This window comes from Chiloscyllium plagiosum, chromosome 3, assembly GCF_004010195.1.
Source record: "Chiloscyllium plagiosum isolate BGI_BamShark_2017 chromosome 3, ASM401019v2, whole genome shotgun sequence".
Lineage (NCBI taxonomy): Eukaryota > Metazoa > Chordata > Chondrichthyes > Orectolobiformes > Hemiscylliidae > Chiloscyllium > Chiloscyllium plagiosum.
The window spans coordinates 126,901,295-126,919,629 of NC_057712.1; positions in this window are offsets into that span (position 1 = coordinate 126,901,295).

Consider the following 18,335-nt stretch of genomic DNA (forward strand, 5'->3'; position numbering starts at 1 on the left):
GAGTCGGTGGGTTTGTAAAAAACGTCAGTGTCAAGTCGGTCGTCATTAATGGAGATGGAGAGGTCCAGGAAGGGGAGGGAGGTGTCAGAGATGGTCGAGGTAAATTTAAGGTCAGGGTGGAATGTGTTGGTGAAGTTGATGAATTGCTCAACCTCCTCCACAATTATCTAGGCAGTGAAGCCCAACATCTTTTATCACGTGGTTTGATGCCACACTATGACATCAGGTCCAAGACAAATGGATCAAGGAGGAGACAAAATCAAACATTGTCCTCAGCCTTCGACTTCAAAGTAACACTATTTATGATACGTTAATACTGTTGTACACAATGATCATAGATAAAACAGACTCTAATTTATGTTTACATTAGATAAGGATCAATCCATCTCCTTTGCATGTTCATGACACATAAGAGTCCTCTAGCCGAAAATGCTTGAACTCCGCCACCACTGGGCTATTTAGACACAGTGATGTGCAGTTCCTTGACATCATCACAAAGTCACTTTGGAGTCCTGAAGTCCTTACACAACAGCTTGTTAGGAGAACTGTTTCAAAGCACAGTGAATCTTTAACATGGAGTTGTCTAGCAACATCAAATGGTGACAGGAAAATCGACGTTTGGGCAAAAGCCCTTCATCGGAATGAGGCTGAGGGGCTTTTGCCCGAAATGTTGATTTTCCTGCTCCTCAGATGCTGCCTGACCTGCGGTGCTTTTCCAGCAGCACTCTAATCTTGACTCTAATCTCCAACATCTACAATATCCACTTCCGCCTGATTTATTGTTGTGACTAGTACCAAGATACAGTGAAAAGTGTTGTTTTGCGTGCTGTAAAGGCAGATCATACCATACAAAGTGCATCAGAGTAACAGAACAGAGCAGAGAAAGTGAGAAATGCAGATGCTGGAGAGTTAGAGTCAAAAGGTGCAGCGCTGGAAAAGCACAGCAGATCAGACAGCATCCGAGAAGCAGGAGAATTGACATTTCGGGCATAAGAACAGAGTGCAGAATATAGTGTTACAGTCACAGAGAAGGTGCGGAGAGAGAGAGATCAGAATTAACATTTGAGAGGTCCATTCAAAAGGCTAATAACAGTGGGGAAGAAACTGATCTTGAGTCTTTTCTTACATGTATACAAACTTTCATATCTTCTGCCCTCCAGAAGAGGGTGGAAGAGTATATCCAGAAAGGGAGGCGGTCTTTGATTATGTTGGTTACTTTCCCAAGACAGCTGAAAGTATAGATGGAATCAATGAGTAGGAGGATGGGTTGTGTGATGGACTGGGTTATGTTCATAACTCTCTGTAGTTCCTTATTGCCTTTTAGCATCAATGAAATCAGCAATGATTTTTGAGAGCAAAAAGTTAAAAATTGAAGTGAGGACCATGGGACTTAAGCTTAAAAGTCTGTGGGAAACATAAAATCCCGAAAAGCCTGAGACGGCAGAGGGTCACCTGGCAATGGCCCTTTTCTGTGCTATAGACTTTCCACCTTAGCCTTAGGCCAAAGGAGGCCTCACACATCAAGTTGATGATCACGCCCATCCAAACAGCACGGAGCAAGCAAATATCCCTTTCTGTTAGACCCAGAGAAAGTTTTACACTGGAATCCACACAGCGGAAGCCAAGTTGTGTGCTACTTGTTTTCTGTAAGTGAACAGCTGGGGCAGCTATTTCCTTCTGCTGTGGCAAGTCTTTTCTCTGTAGATCTTTTACAGCTGTTAAGGAGTCAATATCTTCACCACACTCTGATCATGCAATATTGCTTAAATGTTTTCCTTTTCTTCCCCACTCCCTTGTATCCCTGGCTCGCCACCATCTGCTGATTCAATACTTGCTGAGTTTTGATCATCCAAAAGGAGAGATTTTCCACACTTCTCTTCGCCTAAGTCGGTCTGAGGGTAAACATCACAGTAGGTTTCTGTACTGGCCTGGGTCGTTTAGGCTGATGGCTGTGCAGGGTGAGTCATAGATTGTGTTCGATACTGTGGGGAGTTTAGGTCCAGGGGTCTGAACTGCAAGGCCACAGATAGTACTGTCACAATCATAGTGTGGGTGGAGTTGCAGGATCGTGGCTCGGAATGTACGTTCTTGCTGGAGCATCATAAAATATGAAGCTTTGGGTTAAAAACTTTAAAAAAATAGAAAGAAGGGTCAGGAGCAGGCCAGTCAGCTCTTCAAGCTCCTCTACCATCCTATAATATCATGGCTCATCCTCTAGCTCAACAAGATATGGTAAGGTCCTGGGGCATTCTGCCAAACCAAGAGACCTTGGAGTGCAGGTTCATAGTTCTTTGAGAATGGAGTCACAGGTAGACTGGGTAGTGAAAAGGGCATTTGCTTTTATTGGTCAGTGAATCAAGTATAGGAGTTGGGAGGTCATGTTGCAGATGTACAGGGCATTGGTGAGGCTACTTTTGGCATACTGCTTACAATTCTGGTCTCCCTGCTATAGGAAAAACATAGTGAAACTTGAAAGGATTCAGAAAAGGTTTACAAGGATGTTGCCAGGTTTGGATGGTTTGAGCTATCGGGAAAAGCTGAATAGACTGGGGTTGTTTTCCCTGAAGTGTCAGAGGCTGAGGGGTGATCTTACAGAGGTTTATAAAATCATGAGGGGTATGGATAGAGTGAATAGCTAAGGTCTTTTCCCCAGGGTAGAGGAGTCCAAAACTAGAGGACATAGGTTTGGGGTGAGAGGGGAAAGATTTAAAACGGACCTGAGGGTCAAGTTTTTCACACAGAGGATGGTGTGTGTATGGAACGAGCTGCCAGAGGAAATGGTGGAGGCTGGTATTATTACAAAATTTAAAAAGCATCTGGATGGGTATTTGAATAGGAAGGGTTTAGAGGGATATGGGCCAAATGATGGCAAATTGGACGAGATTAATTTCGGATATCTGATCAGCACGGACGAGTTGAACTGAAGGGCCTGTTTCCGTGCTGTGCAACTTCCTGGCTCTATGACCATATTTTTACTTTCTCCTCTTGATACCCTTTTATGCCATTAATATCTAAAAAAAACACTATCCATCTCTTTCTTTGATGTACTTAGTGTCGTGATCTCCAGAGCCTTCTGTGGTAGCGAATTCCACAGGTTGACCACCCTCTATGTGAAAAAAAAGTTTCCTCACCTTGGTCCCAATGGCCTACCCTATATCCTGAGACTGTGACTCCGAGACTCCCCGATCAGAGAAAACATGCTCCCTGCAGCTGGTTTGCCCAGGCCTGTCAGAATTTTTACATGTTTGAACCAGATCCTTTTTCTCATCCTTCTAAACTCCAGTGAATACAGGCCCAGTTGAGCAAATCTTTCCTCATAGCACCGTCCTGCCATCCTTGCTTTCAGCTGAGAGAACCTGCACTGCACTACGTCTATGGTAAGTAAATCCTTTCTTAGGTAGGGAGACTAAAACTGTACACAATACTGCAGGTGTGACCTCACCATGGCTCTGTATAACTAAAGAGATTTGGAGCTCCAATCCTTTGCAATGAAGACCATTACACCATTTGCCTTCAAAACTGCTTGCTGCAGTTGCCTGTCTACTTTCATTGACTTGTGTACCAAGACACCCAGATCCCTTTGGACATCAACATTTCCCAATATATTACCATTTCTGTTTTTCACATTGAAGCATAGAACCGCACAGTTAGCCGCAGTATACAACATCTGCTCTGTGTTTGCCCACACACTCAACTTGTCGACAATGCCCTGAAGCTTTTTTGCATCCTCCTGCACAACTCACAATCCCACCAGTTTAATATCATTAGCAAATTTGAGAATATTGCATTTGGTTCCATCATCCAAGTCATGTATAAACATTGTGAATATCTGGGGCCCGAGCACTGATCCCCTCTACTACATCACTAGTCACTGCCTGACAGTCAGAAAAAGACATATTTCCCAATCTGTGCTTCCAGTCTGTCAACCATTTCTCAATTCATGTCAATACATGACCGCAGTTCAGAATGCTTTAGTTTTGTCCACTAGCCTCTTAATGGGACCTTATTAAAAGCCTTCATGAAATCTAAATGCATCATATCCACTGGTTCTCCTTCATCTGTTGCACTAGTTACATTCTCAAAAAACTCCAGTAGTTTAGATGAGCATGATTTCCCTTTCATAAATCCATGCTGACTTTGTCTACTCCTGTTAATGTTTTCCAAATGTTCTGTCATCACGTCTATTGTAACAGACTCTAGCAGTTTACCTACCACTGATATTGGGCTAACTGATCTGTAATTCACTCCATCTCCCTTTCAAATATCAGGGTTACATTTATATGCTTCCAAACCACAGGAACTGTTCCAGAATCCATATAGAATTTAGGAAGATGTCCACCAATGCACCGAATATTGCCAAGGCCACTTCCTTTAGTACTGCTTAGGTTGTCTCAAGAATAGAAGAGTGGGATGAGTGACAGTAAGGTGGAGAACTGGGAGACCTCAATCATTAGGGGCACAGGTTAGCAAGTGGGGAAATCAACATTAACATGGATACATGTCAGCATTAACTGATAAATGGGAAAATGTCAAGGGTAACAGGATAATGGGGAACTTTTGATGGGTGACTGCAATAAGGTCAATTATCTGAGTGAGCATTAGCTGCTTTATTGAACATAAATATTTTGAGATGATGATAAAAGAGGGCAGTACAGATCCACAGATCCGTGTGATCTGATATCACCACAATTTATCTCCTTTCATACATGTTCAGTAGCTATTCTTAGATTAAAGGTAGAATTAACCCTTCACACTACACTGATGGAGGCTGAGCAAGTCAAACATTTTGTTAAGATTCATAGTAAAAGTGTAGCAAGTTCTTCCAAGGAAGTTACCATCACAAGCATTCGCAAAAAACCAAATTAGATGGACGTTGTTTTGTGGGGATAGAGTTAATGCTTAGAATTTTTGACCAACTGAGAGGGCAGCCTATTGATCTCAAGTCTAGTGGCTCAAGGATATCGCTCAGCTGAATGTAGCAGCTTCACTCTAAGCTCACAGCATCATGTTTCCCTCCTGAACTCATGGGGACCGAGAACATCTTGGATCAGTCGCGATCTTGTGATGACTGGGATATAGAAGCAGCCATAAAGGATGGGAGCGAGATACCATCCTTAAGGTGTAGGATGGTTACAGTGTCGAGGAGTGAAACCTCTAGCTTCCTAGCTGGAACTCAGGTGAGACAGAGGAAGATTGTTGACAGTGTTACACCTCTCTGCAGTAGCACAATCAAGCCCAACTATTCCCAAAAGGTAAACATTTTATAAAAGGATGCAACATTCTCTGATATGCCTGTCTTTTAGACCCAAATTAACAGAAAGCACAGGCCAAGTTCCTGTGCTTAGTGAGAATTATAGCTATTACAAATAAATTCAGTTAGAATCACCAACCGTTGACGTATAACTCTATCAATTAAAACTCTTAACTCCTTTATAAAACTCCCTCCACACGGATGCATACAGACACAGATAGACTTGAGAAAAACAATGATGTTATGATGAAGCTAGGAAGACAGACAGTTCAATGGGCCCTGTTTACAGGCTTCACTGAGATTATTCTTTTGGCTTGATAGCACCTGCTGCTCCTTAACATTGAAGGAGGTTCAGAGCGATAACTTATAAGATTTATGAGTTAAAAGCACAGCTTACAGCAACTATGGGGGTAAATAAACTGGTTTTCTTGAGACTTAATGGAGTTTTGTTTTACAGCAAGGAACAAACAGAACCTTCCTTATCAGAATTCCAATGACCTCTGACTCATTGTTCATGCCCCCAAGCTACTTGGGAACCAATCACATGTTGGTGACGGGCAGAAGACCTGGTCACCATCCCACAAAGCAATTGCTAAGACCAATCAGCTATTTGTTTCCAGCCGAATCCTTTTGTACAACTCCTTCCCCCATCCTCTGTCCAGATAATCTGCTCCTAATCTTCTCCCGCTGTCTGTTTAAATCATATTTCAGGTTTTGGGTATCCACATTGGCAGTATCGATAATTGTTGTTAATCTGCTTCTAAAAAGCACAATAATCCTTCCCACAATTCTTTGTTTTTTAAAGTAGTCCTTTTCCCATTTCACTCCACAATCAAAAATAGAGAAATAAAAAGATGCTACACGTCTGTCATGCCAAGATGAGGTTACAAAATTCATAGAATATAGGACAGGACAGCACAGAACAGGCCCTTCAGCCCACGATGTTGTGCCAAACGTGACACCAGATTAAAGTAATTCCTTGTACCTGACCTTGGGCCATATCCCCCAATTCCTTGCATATTCATGTGCTTATCTAAAAGTCCCTCAAATGCTCCTATTGTATCTGCCTCCGCCACCATCCCTGGCAGCACATTCCAGAGTCCTATCTCTCTCTGTGTAAAAAACTTTTCCTATGAACTTTCCTGGTATCACCTTAAATGTATGCACCCTAGTGTTAGGCATTTCAACTCTAGGAGAAAGATTCGGACTGTCAACCTTATCTGTGTATCTCAAAATTTTATAGACTTCCATCAAATCTCCCCTCAGCCTCCACTGCTCTAAGGAAAACAACCTGAGTTTTTCTAGCCTCTCCTATAGCTCATGCTCCAAACGTACTGAAGGGAAGCTGACTGCTGTGCACAAATAGGTAAATTGACATTTTTAAGTGTCTGGCCAGCATGCACTGTCTTCATGAACGAGGATGTTTAGCTGTACTTAGACTCCATACTGAAATGTTCTAATTTCGGTATCTGTTACTGAAAGGTACATAGATGTCCTAGAAGGGAGCAAGGGATGAGCTGGTATATGGGAGTTAGTCCGGTCGGGCAATAAGGATAAATTAAATCAACCAGCAGCTTTGTGGGTTAACCAGAATGATACTTGGACTCCACGGAATAACCTAGAAGAGGAAATTCCTCTGAATTTAAGCAGTCAAGACTAAGGGGACTTGGAGAAAGGCTGGGTATGTGGAAACCAATGATCTACCTGGCTCCCTCCCCTTCCCATGGCCGTACAGTATGAAACTAAATGAAACCTTAAGGAGTGGAGAGTTGAACAAGGTAATTCAGCATTTACAGAGCCGAGCCTTTTTGAAATTATTTGAACTTTACGATACTAAATGTGCTCTGACACTTCAAACAAGCAGATGAAAAGAAAAACACTGTCCCTTTAATTAAATTGCAAGAAGGAAAGAGAAATGTGAGAGAGAGAGAAATCAGAGACTTAATCCTGCTACTTGAGCAAGGCACAACAATACTGAGTAACTATGCCAGAAGCAGAAGAAAAATGGTTACAAGAACGTGATATTTCTGGCTTGTGATTTTTTTTGTTGAATCCTAATCTTTTCATTCCAAAGTTGTTGAGGCTGCAAATGAGGTGTGTACGTGCAGTTCTGAGCATACAAACTGGTAGATTTTCTTGTGTTCCAGCTTATTGTTCTGAGCCTGCTATTGTGTGGCATTCAGCCCTCTCTCTGATGATGTATGAGTGTGACAAGGAATGCTATTGGCCTCACTGAAGCAGAGGGCACTGCCCAGCTATGGGCAGGGGGCTCATCAATCGATGGCTACACACAGGTCCTCATACACTGCGCCAATTCACTTATCCTCAGTGGTATAGTCTAATTCATTTAGAATTCCCCACTGGATTTATGGACTCTGGGACCATGTAAATATCAGCTTGGACATAGAGACTATCACAACCATATTGGACTTTCAGCCCTTGCTCAGCTGATAGTCCCCACAGCTCTAAATGAACCATGCACTGTTAGGAGGCATATGAAAGGATTGGACACTCTGTCTGTAGGAAACATATTTCCACTGATGGGTGAGTGCCGAACCAGAGGACACAGCTTAAAAATACGGGGTAGACCATTTAGGACAGAGCTCAGGAGAAACTTCTTCACTCAGAGAGTGGTGGCTGTGTGGAATGCTCTGCCCCAGGGGGCAGTGGAGGCCCAGTCTCTGGATTCATTTAAGAAGGAGTTGGATAGAGCTCTCAAAGATAGTGGAGTCAAGGGTTATGGAGATAAGGCAGGAACAGGATACTGATTAGGAATGATCAGCCATGATTATATTGAATGGCGGTGCAGGCTCGAAGGGCTGAATGGCCTACTCCTGCACCTATTGTCTATTATCTATTGTCTATTATCTTTTATATCAGACATTAAATCAAAGCCACATCTGTCCTATTAAGGAGTGGGAAAGTGTAGAAGATCCCATGGTCCAATTTCAACAATAAGTAGAAAAGACAACCACCCCGTGTATGCATTTCAGTAACTCATGAAACCCCCTTCAGTGGACTTCCAAATCCACTGCCATTGCTCCCCCTTCAGTAACACCTTCCAAATCCACTGCCATTGCTCCCCCTTCAGTAACACCTTCCAAATCCACTGCCATTGCTGTTTCGAAGGACAGGGCAGCATATACATGGGAGTATCACACCCCGTCCCTACAAAATCCTCCCCCAGCCACTCGCTGCTCTGAATATAAATTTTATCGCCATTCCTTCACTGTCACTGAGTCCAGGTCCTGGAGTTCCATCACTAAAGGTACATCGCTGTCTGGACACTAAATGCAGCAATTCAAGAAGACGTTCACCATCATCATCTCAAGTGTCTTTAAGGATGGGCCACAAATACTGGTCCAGGCAGGGGCATTGATATTCCATTGAAGCATAAGGTTTATTGAAGGAGTTTTACTGTGTATCAGTGGATGGAGTGAAAGGTGAAGGTGGAAGATAGATGATAATCAACTGGGGTTGATTTGTCCCCAGTGGTGTCAATTCTCATCCAGGGCAAGTGGGGAGTATTCCATCACACTCCTGGCATGTGCCTTATAAATGGTGGGCCAGCTTTAGGGAGTCAGGAGGTGACTTACTCGAGGTGGTATTCCTAGCCTCTAACCTGCTCTTGTAGCCACTGTATTGGTACAGCCAGTCCAGTTCAGTTAACGGTTAATGTTAACCATCAGGATGTTGACAGTGAGCAATTCAGCAAATATAATGTCTTTGAACATTAAGAAAAGATTATTAAATTCTCTTGTTGGAGTTTGTCTTTGTCTGGCACTTGTGTGGCATGGATGTCATTTGATGCCACTTGACATTTTCAGCCTGAATGTTGCTGTATTAGTGTGCATTTTGAATGAAGCTGGCCACTGCAATCAACAATGGGAATTCACACTTCTTAACTTCTGAAGCAGCTAAAGATGGGTCCTACCCTGAGGAAGTCAAAGGTCTTGTGGTGCAGTGGTAGGATCCATATCCCTGCACCATCTGACTCTAAGAGCGACAGTCTGAAGCAGGAATTCAAACCTGCACCATCTAACCCCAAGTGGTGCAACCCTGAACTAACCAAACAAGCACCAGCTGATGTGAACTTTGGCTGTGTCATCAAAATGATTAGGATTTCACAGCTAAGGCAATCCCATTTCTTCCTGAGGGCAGCATGGTGGCTCAGTGGCTAGCACTACTGCCTCGCAGCGTCAGGGAATTGAGTTGTTTGTGTAGCCTTTAAGTTGATTGGCCACGGCACTTACGGGATAGGGTGGGATGCTTTTCGCAGAGCTGGTGTGGATTCAACACTGTTATGATTTTATGAATGCAAAGCACAGAGCTCAGCAAAGACATTACAGTAAATGGGGGAATCCTGGTTTTGTTACCTCATCCCCCCACAGTCATGGAAGTCTAAGGTATACAAAGCTCTTGAGGAACATAGCTGAGTAGTACAGAAGGCAGTATTAATATCTTTGTCATATGAGAATGTATTCCACGTGATAGAGTTTAAACTCACGGTTCATATCACATTGTGTGGTTTGGGTTTAGATTAGGTCGCTAGGATTCCACAGAATACTGCTAACTGTACGGGTTGTTAGGTATCAAGTTATGCAATTTAAGAAGCATCAAAGAGTTTGTGTATGAATGATAGCTAGTTTGAAGACAATGTGATAGATTTTGACTTTATGCAATATTTCAATCAAAGTAAAATTTGAGAGAGGTGCATAGGCTGTTGATTAACAATCACCCTGTATGAGCAATAGTAAAATGGTTACCCATTTGTTTTGGCTTCAACTGTTAAGGTTTGACATGTATAACTAGGTTACGTTCACATCAATAAAACCCACATTGCAGGGAGAATGGTTAGTAATGGTATGTGCTGCAACATCGCCAACTACTGGTGAAATTGCATGTCAGATAAAAATCATTGAAATAATGACAGAACTTAATTGATGCAGAAAAAGTTGCCTGGCCTAGTTCATTTTCACGAATAAATGAATATACTCCTTTTTTTTCTAACATTTTGGCATTCTGTGCTGAAAGCTCACCTGGATTGTTTGGGAGCCCAGTAGGTATCTCACTGTAAGTTATTGTTGTAGCTTTCACTTTCTGTAATACTGCAGCAAAAACACCAGCAGCGATCACTGTAATACTGCAGGGAGGGCACCAGCAGCTATCACTGCAATACTGCAGGGAAGGCACCAGCAGCTATCGCTGTAATACTTCAGGGAGGACACCAGCAACTATCATTGTAATACTGCAGGGAGGGCACCAGCAGCTATTGCTGTACTACTCCAGACAATACACCAGCAGCTATCACTGTAATACTGCAGCGAGGGCACCAGCAGCTATCACTGAATTACAGCAGGGAGGACCGCAGCAGCTATCACTGTAATAATGCAGGGAGGACACCAGCAGCTATCACTGTAAGACTGCAGGGAGGACACCTGCAGCTATGACTGTAATACTGCAGCACGGGCACCAGCAGCTATCAACATAATACTGCAGGAAGGACACCAGCAGCTATCAGGGTAATACAGCAGGGAGGCACCAGCAGCTATCAATGTAATACTGCAGGGCGGACACCAGCAGCTATCACTGTAATACTGCAGGGAGGCCACCAGCAGCTATCATTGTAATACTGCAGGATGAACACCATCAGCTATCACTATACCTCTGCAGGAACGACGTCATCAGCATCACTGTTATACTGCAGCAAGGACACCAGCAGCTATCACTGTAATACTGCAGGGAGGACACCAGCAGCTATCACTGTAATACTGCAGCGAGGGCACCAGCAGCTATCACTCTGATACTGCAGGGAGGACACCAGCAGCTATCATTGTAATACTTCAGGGAGGACACCAGCAGCTATCGCTATAATACTGCAGGAAAGACACCAGCAGCTATCACTGTAATACTGCAGCGAGGACACCAGCAGCGATCACTGTAATACTGCAGGGAGGGCAACAGTAGGTATCACTGTAATACTGCAGCGAGGGCACCAGCAGCTATCACTGAATTAAAATAGGGAGTACACAAGCAGCTATCACTGTAATAAAGCTGGGAGGACACCAGCAGCTGGGAGGACACCAGCAGCTATTACTGTATAAAGCTGGGAGGACACTAGCAGCTATCACTGTAATACTGCAGCAAGGGCACCAGCAGCTATCAATGTAACACTGCAGGGAGGACACCAGCAGCTATCACTGTAATACTACAGGGAGGACACCAGCAGCTATCACTGTAATACTGCAGGAAGGACACCATCATCTATGACTTTATTACTGTAGCGAGGGCACCAGCAGCTATCACTGTAATACTGCAGTGAGGACACCATCAGCTATGACTGTATTACTGCAGCGAGGGCACCAGCAGCTATCACTGTAATACTTCAGGGAGGACACTAGCAGCTATCACTGTAATACTACAGGAAGGACACCATCAGCTATCACTATAGCTTGGCAGGGACCGGGTCATCAGCTATCACTGTTATACTGCAGCAAGGACACCAGCAGCTATCACTGTAATACTGAAGGGAGGGCACCAGCAGCTATCACTGTGCTCTTGTAGGGAGGGCACCAGCAGCTATTGCTGTACTACTCCAGAGAATACACCAAGAGTTATCACTGTAATACTGCAGCGAGGGCACCAGCACCTATCACTGTAACACTCCAGGGAGGACAGCAACAGCTATTACTGTAATAATGCAGGGAGGGAACCAGCAGTTACCACTGTGATACTACAGGGAGTGCACCAGCAGCTATCACAGTAATGCAGGAGGGAGTGCACCAGTAGCTATCACTGTAACACTGCAGGGAGAGCACCAGCAGCTATCACTGATTTACTGCAGGGGGTGCACCAGCAGCTATCACTGTAATACTGCAGGGAGAGCACCAGCAGCTATCACAGTAATACTGCAGGGAGGACACCAGCAGCTATCACTGTAATACTGCAGGGAGTGCACCAGCAGCTATCACAGTAATGCAGGAGGGAGTGTACCAATAGCTATCACTGTAATCCTGCAGCGAGGGCACCAGCAGCGATCACTGTAATACTGCAGGGAGGGCACCAGCAGAGATCACTGTAATGCAGGAGGGAGTGTACCAGTAGCTATCACTGTAATACTGCAGGGAGGACACCAGCAGCTACCCTGGAATACTGCAGGCAGTGCACCAGCAGCTATCACAGTAATGCAGGAGGGAGTGTATCAGTAGCTATCACTGTCACACTGCAGGGAGGACACCAGCAGCTATCTCTGTAATACTCGAGGGAGGACATCAGCAGCTATCATTGTAATACTGCAGGAAGGACAACAGCAGCTATCACTGTAACACTGCAAGGAGGGCACCAGCAGCTTTCACTGTAATACTGCAGGAAGAGCGCCAGAAGCTCTCAGTGTAATACTGCAGGGAGGACACCAGCAGCTATCACTGTAACACTGCAGCACAGACACCAACAGGTATCACTGTAATACTGCAGGTAGGGCGCCAGCAGCTATCACTGTAATACTGCAGGTAGGGCACCAGCAGCCATCAGTGTAATACAGCAGGGAGGACACCAGCAGCTATCACTGTAATACAGCAGGGAGGACACCAGCAGCAATCGCTGTAATACTGCAGGAAGGACAACAGCAGCTATCACTGTAATACTGCAAGGAGGGCACCAGCAGCTTTCACTGTATGACTGCAGGGAGGACAGCAACAGCTATCATTGCGAAACTGCAGGGAGGACACCAGCAGCTATCTCTGTAATACTGCAGGGAGTGCGTCAGCAGCTCTCAGTATAATACTGCAGGTAGGGCACCAGCAGCTATCACTGTAATACTACAGGGAGGGCACCAGCAGCTATCACTATAATACAGCAGGAAGGACACCATCAGCTATCACTATGACTCTGCAGGGACGACGTCATCAGCTATCACTGTATGACTGCAGGGAGGACATCAGCAGCTATCACTGTAATATTGCAGGGAGTGCACCAGCAGGAATAACTGTAATGCAGGAGGGAGTGTATCAGTAGCTATCACTGTACCCCCTCTTAATTTAAAGCTATGCCCCCTTGTAATACCCGGCTCCATACGCGGGAAAAGGTTCATACTGTCTACCCTATCTAACCCCCTAATCATCTTGTACACCTCAATCAAGTCACCCCTAAACCTTCTTTTCTCTAATGAAAACAGCCCCAAGTGTCTCAGTCTTTCCTCCTACGATCTTCCTTCCATACCAGGCAACATCCTGGTAAACCTCCTCTGCACCCGTTCCAGTGCCTCCACATCCTTCCTATAGTATGGTGACCAAAACTGCACACAATATTCCAGATGCGGCCGCACCAGAGTTTTATACAACTGCATCATGACCTCAGGACTCCGGAACTCAATTCCTCTACCAATAAAAGCCAGTACGCCATATGCCTTCCTCACCGCACTATTTACCTGGGTGGCAACTTTCAGAGATCTGTGTACATGGACACCAAGATCCCTCTGCTCATCCACACTACCAAGTATCCGACCATTAGCCCAGTACCCCATCTTACTGCAATAAAACATCAGCAGCTACCCCATAATACTGCAGGGAGAGCACCAGCAGGAATAACTGTAATGCAGGAGGGAGTGTATCGGTAGCTATCACTGTAATACTGCAGGGAGGACACCAGCAGCTATCACTATAATACTGCAGGGAGTGCATCAGTAGCTATCACAGTAATGCAGGAGTGAGCATACCAGTAGCTATCACTGTAACACTGCAGGAAGGACACCAGCAGCTATCACTGTAATACTGCAGGGAGTGCACCAGTAGCTATCACAGTAATGCAGGAGGGAGTGTACCAGTAGCTATCACTGTAACACTGCAGGGAGAGCACCAGCAGGAATAACTGTAATGCAGGAGGGTGTGTATCAGTAGCTATCACTGTAATACTGCAGGGAAAGCACCAGCAGGAATAACTATAATGCAGGAGTGAGCGTACCAGTAGTTATCACTGTAACACTGCAGGGAGGATGCCAGCAGCTATCACCGTAATACTGCAGGGAGAACACCAGCAGCTGCCACTGTAATACTACAGGGAGGACACCAGCAGCTGCCACTGTAATACTGCAGAGAGGGCCTCAGCATCTATCACTGTAATACTGCAGGGAGTTAACCAGCAGCCATCACTGCAATACTGCAGGGAGGACACCTGCAGCTATCACTGAATTACTGCAGGGAGGACACCTGCAGCTATTGCTGTAATACTGCAGCACAGACACCAGCAGCTATCACTGTAATACTGCAGGGAGGGCACCAGCAGCTATCATTGTACAACTGCAGGGAAAACATCAGCAGCTATTGCAGTACTACTCCTGACAAGACATCAGCAGCGATCACTGTAATACTGCAGTAGGACACCAGCAGCTATCACTGAATTACTGCAGGGAGGACACCAGCAGCTATTGCCGTAATACTGCAGCACAGACCCCAGCAGCTATCACTGTAATACTGCAGGGAGGGCACCAGCAGCTATCACTGTGCTACTGCAGGGAGGACATCAGCAGCTATTGCTGTACTACTCCAGAGAATGCACCAGCAGCTATCACTGTAATACTTCAGCGAGGGCACCAGTAGCTAACAGTGTAATACTGCAGACAGGACACCAGCAGCTATTACTGTAATACTGCAGGGAGGGCACCAGCAGCTATCACTGTCATACTCAGGGAGGACACCAGCAGCTATTGCTGTAATACTGCAGCACAGACCCCAGCAGCTATCACTGTAATACTGCAGGGAGGGCACCAGCAGCTATCACTGTGCAACTGCAGGGACGACATCAGCAGCTATTGCTGTACTACTCCAGAGAATGCACCAGCAGCTATCACTGTAATACTTCAGCGAGGGCACCAGTAGCTAACAGTGTAATACTGCAGACAGGACACCAGTAGCTATCACTGTAATACTGCAGGGAGGGCACCTGCAGCTGCCACTGTAATACTGCAGAGAGGGCCTCAGCATCTATCACTGTAATACTGCAGGGAGTTAACCAGCAGCCATCACTGCAATACTGCAGGGAGGACACCAGCTGCTATCACTGTAATACTGCAGTACAGATACCAGCAGCTATCACTGTGCAACTGCAGGGAAGACATCAGCAGCTATTGCTGTACTATTCCTGACAATACACCAGCAGCAATCACTGTAATACTGCAGTAGGACACCAGCAGCTATCACTGAATTACTGCAGGGAGGACACCAGCAGCTATTGCTGTAATACTGCAGTACAGACCCCAGCAGGTATCACTGTAATACTGCAGGGAGGGTACCAGCAGCTATCACTGTGCAACTGCAGTGAGGACATCAGCAGCTATTGCTGTACTACTCCAGAGAGTGCACCAGCAGCTATCACCATAATACTGCAGCAAGGGCACCAGTAGCTAACAATGTAATGCTGCAGACAGGACACCAGAGGCTATCACTGTAATACTGCAGGGAGGGCACCAGCAGCTATCACTGTCATACTGCAGGGAGGACACCAGCAGCTATTGCTGTACTACTCCAGAGAATACACCAGCAGCGATCAGTCTAACACTGCAGTAGGACACAGCAGCTATCACTGAATTACTGCAGGGAGGACACCAGCAGCTATCACAGTAATACTGCAGGGAGGACCCCAGCAGCTATTGCTGTACTACTGCAGCACAAACACCAGCAACTATCACTGAATTATTGCAAGGAGGACATCATCAGCTATCACAGTAATACTGCAGGGAGGACACCAGCAGCTATTGCTGTAATACTGCAGCACAGACGCCAGCAGCAATCACTGTAATACTGCAGGCAGGACACGTACAACTATCACTGTAATACTGCAGGGAGGACACCAGCAGCTGCCACTGTAATACTGCAGAGAGGGCATCAGCATCTATCACTGTAATACAGCTGGGAGTAAAACCAGCAACTATCACTGTAATACTGCAGGGAGGGCACCAGCAGCTATCACTGTGCAACTGCAGGAGGACATCAGCATATGGCTGTATTACTCCAGACAATACACCAGCAGCTATCACTGTAATACTGCAGTATGACACCGGCAGCTATCACTGTAACACTGCAGGGAGGACACCAGCAGCTATCACTGTAATACTGCATGGAGAGGACCAGCAGCTATCACTGTAATACTGCAGGGAGGGCACCAGCAGCTATCACTGTAATACAGCAGGGTGGGCACCAGCAGCTATCACTGTAATACTGCAGGGAGTGCACCAGCAGCTATCACAGTAATGCAGGAGGGAGTGCACCAGTAGCTATCACTGTAACACTGCAGGGAGAGCACCAGCAGCTATTACTGATTTACTGCAGGGGGTGCACCAGCAGAGATCTCTGTAATGCAGGAGGGAGTGTACCAGTAGCTATCACTGTAATACTGCAGGGAGGACACCAACAGCTACCCTGGAATACTGCAGACAGTGCACCAGCAGCTATCACAGTAATGCAGGGGGGGGTGTACCAGTAGCTATCACTGTCACACTGGAGGGAGGACACCAGCAGCTATCTCTGTAATACTCGAGGGAGGACATCAGCAGCTATCATTGTAATACTGCAGGAAGAGCGTCAGCAGCTCTCAGTGTAATACTGCAGAGAGGACACCAGCAGCTATCACTGTAACACTGCAGCACAGACACCAACAGGTATCACTGTAATACTGCAGGTAGGGCGCCAGCAGCTATCACTGCAATACTGCAGGTAGGGCATCAGCATCTATCACTGTAATACAGCAGGGAGTAAAACCAGCAGCTATCACTGCAATACTGCTGGGGAGGACACCTGCAGCTATTGCTGTAAGACTGCAGCACAGACACCAGCAGCTATCACTGTAATACTGCAGGGAGGGCACCTGCAGCTATCACTGTGCAACTGCAGGGAGGACATCAGCATATTGCTGTATTACCCCAGACAATACACCAGCAGCTATCACTGTAATACTGCAGTATGACACCGGCAGCTATCACTGTAACACTGCAGGGAGGACACCAGCAGCTATCACTGTAATACTGCAGGGAGAGGACCAGCAGCTATCACTGTAATACTGCAGGGAGGGCACCAGCAGGTATCACTGTAATACAGCAGGGTGGACACCAGCAGCTATCACTGTAACACTGCAGGGAGTGCACCAGCAGCTATCACAGTAATGCAGGAGGGAGTGCACCAGTAGCTATCACTGTAACACTGTAGGGAGGGCACCAGCAGTTATCACTGATTTACTGCAGGGGGTGCACCAGCAGCTATCACTGTAATACTGCAGGGAGGACACCAGAAGCTCTCACAGTAATACTGCAGGGAGGACACCAGCAGCTACCCTGGAATACTGCAGGCAGTGCACCAGCAGCTATCACAGTAATGCAGGAGGGAGTGTACCAGTAGCTATCACTGTCACACTGCAGGGAGGACACCAGCAGCTATCCTGGAATACTGCAGGCAGTGCACCAGCAGCTATCACAGTAATGCAGGAGGGAGTGTACCAGTAGCTATCACTGTCACACTGCAGGGAGGACACCAGCAGCTATCTCTGTAATACTCGAGGGAGGACATCAGCAGCTATCATTGTAATACTGCAGGAAGAGCGTCAGCAGCTCTCAGTGTAATACTGCAGGGAGGACACCAGCTGCTATCACTGTAATACTGCAGGAAGAGCGTCAGCAGCTCTCAGTGTAATACTGCAGGGAGGACACCAGCAGCTATCACTGTAACACTGCAGCACAGACACCAACAGGTATCACTGTAATAATGCAGGTAGGGCATCAGCATCTATCACTGTAATACAGCAGAGAGTAAAACCAGCAGCTATCACTGCAAAACTGCTGGGGAGGACACCTGTAGCTATTGCTGTAAGACTGCAGCACAGACACCAGCACTTATCACTGTAATACTGCAGGGAGGGCACCTGCAGCTATCACTGTGCCACTGCAGGGAGGACATCAGCATATTGCTGTACTACTCCAGACAATACACCAGCAGCTATCACTGTAATACTGCAGTATGACACCAGCAGCTATCACTGTAACACTGCAGGGAGGGCATCAGTAGCTATCACTGTAATACTGCAGACAGGACACCAGCAGCTA